This window comes from Phalaenopsis equestris, unplaced genomic scaffold, assembly GCF_001263595.1.
Source record: "Phalaenopsis equestris unplaced genomic scaffold, ASM126359v1 Scaffold229006, whole genome shotgun sequence".
Lineage (NCBI taxonomy): Eukaryota > Viridiplantae > Streptophyta > Magnoliopsida > Asparagales > Orchidaceae > Phalaenopsis > Phalaenopsis equestris.
The window spans coordinates 17,847-27,664 of record NW_018246980.1 but is presented as its reverse complement, the minus strand read 5'-3'; positions in this window follow the sequence as shown (position 1 = coordinate 27,664).

Genomic DNA, 9,818 nt, shown 5'->3' with positions numbered 1-9,818 from the left:
TTGCGTCTTACAATTTTGAATTATAGAGAACTATTAGAAAAATTAAAAAATTAAAAATTATTGAGCAAAATAAAAAATTTCAAAATGGCAAACCGAAATAATCAGAATGTTGAATTTAATCAAGAGTTTAGACCGTTAAGAGATTATACAAACCCTACAATGGATGAACTTCATTGTAGTATTCAAAAACCCACTGTAGTGGCTAATTCATTTCAAAAAATAATCAGTTTGGTGGATCACCAGCTGAAGATCTAAATTTACATCTTGCCAATTTTTAAGAATTGTGTGCTACATTTAAATATGGTGGTGTATCAAATGACGCTATAAGACTTAGACTTTTTCTTTTTTTTTACTGAGGGATAAGGCTAAGATATGGTTACATTTGTTAGCACCTGGATCTATCAGAACTTGGGTTGATTGAGCGCAAAAATTCCTTGCTAAGTATTTTCCACCATAAAAAATTGTGAAGTTTAGAAACAATATTACATCTTTTTGATAGTTTAAAGGGGAATCTATTTATGAATCATGAGAATGATTTAAAGATCTATTATCGATACCGTTGTTGGTGGTTCATTGATGTCAAAACCATTTTATGACGCTTATGTTTTAATTGAAGAGATGGTTATTAATAATTTTAATTGTCCTTTTAAAAGGGTAAATCCTAAAAAAGTAGCCAATACTCATGAATCTGATGCTTTTGCAATTTTAGCAAATCAAGTTGCTCCAATTTCAAGAAAGTTACATCAATTTAGAATGAATTATTCTCAACCAATTGCAATGATTGAAGAGAATTCATTAGGACAAATGGTAGATTCTCAGGTATCATTAGAAACTTTGAATGTCATAGACAACAAGTAGAATAACCCATACTCAAACTATTATGACCTAGGTTGGAAGAACCATCCCAACTTTAACTGGAATAATACTTCAGGTGGTAATAATTAGCAATGGGGGAACAACTAAGTAAACCCATCAAAAAATCAAAACAATCAAAGGAATATTAATTATAGACCTACTTATCATCTAGGTTTTAACATTAATCCACAATTCAAGGAGAAAAAGTTGTCTATAGAAGAAGTGGTGTTACAAATGAGAAATCAGTTACAAAGTCAAAGAGCTACAATTAAAAATATTGAGAATCAATTGGGACAAATAGCAAATTCATAAGTAATAGATCCCAAGGAACACTTCCTAGTAATACTGACGTAAATCCTAAAAATTAGAATAAAGAACAAGTAAAGGTCATTTAACTTAGAAGTAGAAGAGAATTGGAAGGTGGAGTTCAAAAAGAGACTGAAGTAGAGAGAAAAAAAAACTGAAGAGCCTGAAGAGGACGCTCCGAGTTCAAAAAGAGACTGAAGTAGAGAGAAAAAAAACTGAAGAGCCTGAACGGAAGAGCCTGAAGAGGACGCTCCAAAAGGTTTGAAGAGACCTATTTCTTCACTTAAAGTTGACTTGAGAAAACCACCACCTCCATTTCCTCAGAGGCTCCATCAAGAAAATTTGGATAAACAATTTTCAAAATTTCTGAAAAATTTTTAAGAAGCTTACAATTAATATTTAATTTGTTGAAGCCTCTGAACAAATGTCAAGTTATGTGAAGTTAATGAAGGATATTCTTAACAGCAAAAGGAAGTTCGAAGATAATGAGACTGTTGCACTTAGTGAGGAGTGCAGTGCTATAATTCAAAGAAGCTTCCTGAAAAGCTTAAAGATTCTAAGAGCTTCACAATTTCATGTGGAATATGAGACATATTTTATGTAAAAGCTTTATGTGATTTAGGTGCAAGCATTAACCTTATGTTATTATCAATATTTAAGAGATTGGGATTAGGAGAAATATTCCCTACTAGTGCAGAGTTATAGTTGTAGGGGATATTTCCCCTAATCCTAATCTTTCCTATTTATTTCATTGTGCTAGATATAAAAGAAGATAAAGAGATACCTATCATTCTGAGGAGACATTTCCTAGCCACGGGAAGAGCAATGATTGATGTGCAGAAAGGCAAATTAACTATGTGCATCAATAATCAGACTGTTACGTTTAATATTTATAAACCAATGAAATATCTTGTAAAAGGTAATGATGATGAATGTTATAGAATGGATGTGATAAGATATTTAAATGAATGTCATTTTAAAACAACTTATGAAGAGAAATCTGAAATGAAAGAGTTGGAACACGAGCAAGAAGAGAAATTAGATCAATTTGAAGATTTTTACAAGGAAGAATTTTCAAAGTAATCTACTACGCTAATTATGCTAGTAGAACTCTTAATGGAGCTCAAATTAATTATACCACCACTGAGAAGAGTTATTCACACTAGTATATGCTTTTGATAAATTTAGATCATACTTAATTGGAACTAATTGTGTTGTTCATGCTGATCATTATGTTTTTAAGTATTTAATTAAAAAAGAAGGATGCAAAACTAATACTTATAGGATGGATTCTTCTTTCGCAAGAATTTGACTTTGAAATAGTAGATAGAAAAGGAGCTGAGAATCAACTATTGATCTTCAGTCCAGGCTTGAATTTAAAAAACCACTCTGTTTTGAAAAAGAAATTAGTGAACATTTTCCATATTAAAAATTGTTCGGTGTTACTGTGGTGTGCTCCATGGTATGTCGACATTCTGAACTTAATTGTTAGTGATATTATACCCTATGGAATGACATATCAACAAAAGAGAAAATTTTTATTTGAAGCTAAGATGTATTTTTTGGATGACCCATTTTTATATAAACAAGGAAAAGGATCTTATTATTCGAACATGTGTGTCTTAGAAGAAACTTATAAAATTATCCAAAAATGTCATAATTCTGATTTTCATGGGACATTTTGGTGTTGATAAAATAGCATACAAAATTTTACAATCTGGATCTTATTGCCTACAATCGTTAGAGATGTAAATGCTTATATCAAAACTTGTGATCGATGTTAATGTGTAGGCAATATTTTTAAGAGAAATGAGATGCCCCTCAATTATGTGTTTGAAGTAGAGATATTTGATGTTTGGTGATTAGATTTCATGGGACCATTTATACCATCTTTCAGAAATTTATATATATTTTTAGCAGTAGATTATGTATCCAAATGGATAGAAGCTGTTGATTTATCTCGATGTGATGCTCAAAGTGTTGCAAAGTTTTTAATAACCAACATATTTTATAGATTTGGGATACCGAGACAAGTGGTTTGGTTGAATTATCCAATCATGAAATTAAAAGAATATTGAAAAAATCTATGAATCCAACCAAAATGGATGGTCAGTAAAACTTGACTATGCTTTGTGGGCTTGGGCTTATAGGACTGCATATAGAACTCCTATAGGAATGCCCCCATACAGGCTAATATTTGGGAATGCTTGTCATTTACCAGTTGAACTTGAGCATAAATCATATTTGGCTATTAAGGAATTTAACTATAATTTAAAGGATGTCAGTGAGAAAAGATTATTACAATTAATTGAGTAAATAATATTATTGCTCCTATTTGATACAACACAATTTGAATACTTTCATAATAGAATTCCTATACTTGTTGCTGATTCATGATAAGGAAAAAGATATTTTATTTATATTGTCTTCATCTTGCAAATATCTAGTAAGTTAGTTAGTTGTTTACTTTATTTTGAATTACCTAAAATTAAAAAAGGAATCTTAGTTGTTTACTTTATTTTGAATTACCTAAAATTACAAAAGGAATTGAACTTTCATTCTTATTATAGCATCTAGAGTTTATGTAAGAATATTTTGCTAAGTAGAATTTATTACCTCATTTCTTAGGTTTTGTAGTTGCATATTTTAGTTTTCCTTATGGGTTTGATATTTGGGGCTTAATCAAAAAGTCCTATATTACTTAATAATGATATGTATACTTGTGTAGTATCCCATATTAAATATAATAGTTGTATTCTTTTTTGCTTCGAAATCAAGTTTGGGCTTAGCTATTGCTGGAGATCAAGTTTTTGGAATCGTAGCAAAGTAGAATCATAAATAAGGAAAATTAAGAATATAATCGCATACATCGCATTAACATATATAAAGAGAGTCGGAATCAGGGAGCCTAGGCACCAGATGTGAGTGTTGGGTCTTCATGCTCTCTATCTGTTGGCGTGATGAAATGCTCCTCTTTAGGTGCCGGACTATGTGCCTGCTTTCAACACCTTCTATAACATTGGTAAATTAATAATCTGGTTTAGCTTACTAGGTGCCTAGACACCAAGTAAGGGCACCTAAAGGTTGGTATGGCACTTAGCATGAATTTTACTCCTATTGTTACCTCATGCTGACTTTCAACCAATATATTGCATATACAAATATACATACACTAAACAAGCATAAAAATTGTACAAATAATAGTGAAATAACAAAAATATCATATAATATTTTCAACACGTCAAGTTCCCCCAAACTTAAGCATTACATGCCCTTAAGTGATTCAATATCTAAATTTAAAATTTTTAAAAATATGTTGTTGATTATGGCTTAAGATTCAGTGTTTTTTAGCATTAAAGTAAATATTTAATTTATAGTGTAATATCTTCATTTTAACAGTGAAATTTTTTTAGAAACCCCTATTATCCCAACATAACTTATAAGAATACAATTTTATATACTTATCCCTAAGCCACTTATATTTGGTTGATTAAAATAACGTTAATTCTCAAATAAATATATATTTATTGGGCTTATCAACTAAATAATATTGATTCAGTTATTATCTTCTTGAATATAATATTCTAAATTTAGAATTAAGGGGGCTTTTTACTATTTGACTTTTAGAAAGGGAGCTGGTACAATTTTTTCAATTCAAGCTTTACCATAAGCTTCTTCTCCAAGGCTCCTAAGTATTTCATTATAAATAATAACCTCTTCTTTTTTTTCTTTTGATTATTTTTTAAACTTTCATAAATGACTATATATCTATTTAAGCTAGTATTTAATGATTTTGTATGCAAATTAATTTCTAAGACAAATTCTCAATTATCTCTTACTTATTTCAAAATATTGTAGTTCAAATGATACTAACTAAGATTTAAGATATTTGAATTGATTAGACGTTGAATTTAACATGTTGGTTGAACTAATTTTATATATGGTAAATTTTAGTCTATATGTTTAAGAATCTTTATATATATGTAATTAATTTTAGTTAGAGGCCACTTTAGTGAGTTATAATTAATTTTAAAAGCTTAGTGAGTATTCATGTCACATATACTTTCTTTCTTAATCTATTATTAAATCACATTGAATTCTAATAAAATATATTATTTAAAAAAATCTGGAATTCAGATATCTACCCTTACTTTTGGGTGAAGTTTTTATAAAAATTCCATCCCCAAACTTATTTTATAATACAAATGTGAATAACTAGACAAATAAAGGAACATAATAGGGTAAGACATGAATATGCAATAAAAGAAAAGTATAAAGCAAAGATAATAAATAATATCACATCCAAATCACATACTTATTACATAAAATAAAAGAGTCGCAAAACAGGATCACATTGATAAAAAAATCATCACTTAAGTCCATAAAAAATATCAATAAAATTACATATCAATATAAAATCAAAGAAGTTAAATGGCCAACATCAACCATCATAGAAAGATCCCAACCACAAAAAAAATGAAAGTACGAAAGAAAGTTCGATCATTGAAATGGAGTCAGAATATTAAAAGGATATAATGGCTTCAACCTCGTTGTCATCTTCATCATCATCCTCCTCATCTTCCTTCATAAGCTCGGTAGTGTCTGCATAGTAATAAAAAAGTAGCACACCAAGAAGTTAAATATCATAGGGCTCTTGGTGAGTTTGACCATGCTTGATCATCCCTACTAAAGCCTCATTGGCCTGCACCTTCTAATGATATTGATGATGGTGCTAGTCAATATAAAAATCTAATCTCTGGACCTTAACATGTTGACACTGCTAAATAATGGGGATGTCATCACTCAAAGTATCTAAACACTCCAAAATAGTAGTGAAAGAAAAGAATGTCAAGAAGTGGTAGGTTTGGAAGAGTTCTCTCCTCTCTTAAAGGATGTCCTGCCATAAGTTCCAATGGTCTTCTTTGTAATGGCTTTGCTAGAGTGTAACTATTTATCCCAAGTCTTATACTTCACCCCAAACTTTAAACAAATAGCAAAGAACGCCATAGGATGCTCAAATTTTATCATCATCCCCTTTAGGATATTGAAAATGGATATGTTCATGATATTCCTTATATCAATAGATTTTTATCGTTGGATAAAAAAAATTAAGAGCTTCTCTTTCATATGTAACCTCACTAATATTTGTGCTTTAAATTTATGATTATATTTACTTTTAAAAAGTAAATAATAATGTGATATTTGATGTGATATTTGATAATTTAAATATGTAAATACATAAAAATTTAATGATGTCAATGCAAGTGTGTTTTTTTAAGTTCTATGGTCATAAATTAGTTAACATGCATGAATTTTTTTAAATGAGTTACAAAAAGTTTTGAACAAACTTTTTTACGGAAGGTGAGTCCAAAAGGTAATCTTGGTGATTCCAACTCACAACCTCAAAGTGGGAGATTACACACTCAATAACTATACCAAAATTAAGCGCACATCTAGCAAACTTATCTATATATCATGTTAATTCAACTGAATACAAAATCAAAACTAATTTATTCACTCAAAATTTTGTTAATTTACTATATATATATATATATATTATATATATATATATATATATTACATTAATTTCTATAATTTCTTTAAAATAGTTGGGATTTTGTAGAATTGAACTACGTATAAATTCCTAATGTCGCTTTGTTTCATGCACGCTCTATCCAAGTTTGAAAAAATAAAAACAGAAATAGAAAAAGATGGATAAGAGTGACAAAATATGATTCATGGTAAGGTTTCAACTTATGCTAAGAGAAAGGAGAGCGACGGCTCCTGAATTTGCTGCATCTAAAACTTGCAGTTCACTGCTAAAGGGGCACTTAGCATCACATCTCAACCATAAAGCTTTCAAAAAACTCCTCATTGAATTTATATAAATGAAATTTAATAGGAAGAATCTCAAAAAGATTTGACGATGCATATAAGACAATGGAGGGCCCAATGACATAAGTCTCGGAGGCCAATTATCCGATCAAAGAGGTCGAAATCAAAATCAACTAAGGCAACCAAATGGTCGACAGTTTGATTAGAAGTGGAGCACAAGCATATTCAAAACATTATCGTTAGTGATACCAACCCAAAAAGAGAAACTAACCCCTTGAGTATTGTAGTTCTACTGGTGACATCGAGCATTCTCTCTGAACATCATAAAAAATCAATAGGATAAGTTTCAACCATCCCTTTGGATCTCTTTGCTAAGGGGGATTACCTATCAGACTATAATAATTCATCATCTGCCCAATAGCCTAGCTTCACTCTGTCGATTGAAGTTCCTCATCTGGGGCAAGGATCGACTATCAGTCCAACTAACATATTTATAAGACATATGATCGGCTCAATCTTATCAATCCTTGACAACAAAAGGTAGGTCAACTAGTAATGTCTACCAAAACTAGCTGGTTAGTCACGCTTAACAAGGTCTTACTAGTTGTAGCTGACCAACAGCACCTATCAAAGTCTCGACATTCCATCCAATCAAGCCACGAAGTAATCCACCTTTGGGCCCACATATTTAAAATAGTTAGAATAATCTATATACCCTCAAATATAGTAGGGACATAAACGTAAGTTCACATATTATATTCTCTTTCTCTATACATAAAATAGTAGATCAATCGATTAAAAAACTGTTACACACTTCTCTCAAATTATTGTTTATTACTGTATATTTCTCTTTCTATTTCTCCCACTAACCTGTAATACCCTATATTACTTAGATGTGATTCACAGACAGATAGAGAAACAATATCCTAAAAGGTGTTGTTAGTGTAAATCATGCCAACAACAAGAAGAGGGGAAGCATAAGGAGAAGAAGCATATAATAGAGACACCACCAATATGAAGTGCACTAGAGAGTATGTAAAGCAACATATCCAAGAGTTGAAGAACAAGATGTTAAACACTAGAACGAGGTCTTGACTTAGGGAAGGGAGAAAAACCCTTGATAGAAACTATTGGTGCCCAATGTCAGAAAGGGTACTTTTGTTTGAAGAATGGGTCAGAGATACCCACTACCTTGATAGTGTGGGTCAGTGTCAATAGGTGACAATATTTCAAGTGAACTAAGGCACCACGCCAATCAGGAAAAGCATTCTCTCGACAGATTTCTATAGCTGAGCTCTTGAAGAGATTTAAAGCTTCTGCTCTAGAGTCCTACAAGGATCATATTGATCCTGTCAAACACATAGCCGTCAAATTGACCGTCCATTTTTTGAGGATCACAAACACGTTAAAGTGTTGCATGTACTTCATTATACTGAGATAATCGACCCTCAGGTGGTTTAACAATTGTCAGCATGAGTAATCACACCTTGTATGGACTTCAAGTTGATATTTATGGTATACTTTGTGACACCCAAAAGTCAAGAAATGTTCATAGCTATGCTACAGATCTGATAGGGACATATTAAAAGCCTACACTCATTTATTATTCAATTCCAAAAAGAGATGCTAGACATGTGGGATCTGAAACTTGCAATAAAACAAACAGCCCTAGCCCAAGGGCTGAAAAATGATCATTCTGGTATGTTATAGGCTTGCAGCAACCGAAGACCTTAGGTAAGAGTAATCACATCTTGTATGGACTTCAAGCTGATATTTATGGTATAATTTGTGGCACCCAAAAGTTGAGAAATGTTCATAGGTTTTGCTATAGATCTGATAAGGACATAGCAAAAGCCTACACTCATTTATCATTCAATTCCAAACAGAGATGCCAGACATGTGGGATCTAAAACTTCCAGTAACACAAACCACCCTAGCTCAAGGGTTGAAAGAATGAACATTCTGGCATGCTCTAGGCTTGTAGCAATCGAAGACCTTAGCTAAGTGATTGGAACTGACCAACTATCACATCTCAATAGAGGAGTACAACTTCACCCCTATATCAGTTATGACAAAGCCATCATTTGTTATCTATAGAAGAGAGCGCCCCAAGGTAATATGTGGAGGCCCAAGACTGTTTTTCCTCCCGTTCATCCATGGTATGAAAATAACCAGCCACCTCGAGACAATAGAGGGGTGGACATAAATTAAAAATGAGGAGGGTAAGCACAGTACCCTGACCTGCATCATACTAGTTATAATGAGCGCCCGTTGTACAATCACGAAGCACAAAGGGAGACTCCACAGAGAGTTTAAATTGCTAAATTAGTGGTGGGCATCCAAAAAAAGGGATTATTGTGAGAAGGCATTGCCTATCAAAACTGTAGCTTTTATCTAGACACTAAGAAATATTTTGTATAACATAAAGACCGTTGCCATGAAATAGAGAAATTCTAACACCTTGGGAACCTGGTCGAGGAGCTGATCAGAGATAGAAAGATAAAAACGTATTTGGCACTAGGAGCAAAGACCAAGAGGCAAGGGAAGGCACCAATAAATAAAATTTTAGACAAACTGGTCCAAGCGAATGATATTCACATCATTGGGGTGATGCCGATAATTTTTTTGGAGGTGGAAATTTATCCTGATGGGTCGGCTTGAAGAGACTTCAATTAGAAGAACTGTGCAATCACTTTCACTCTAAAGCAAAGCACTCATTGATGGTCAAAAGTTATTGTGAGGTAAGTCAGTCAAGCATCCATGTATATGCTTTAAGTAATAAACAAGATTAAGATTCTCTATGTCAATCTCATGTGAAAAAG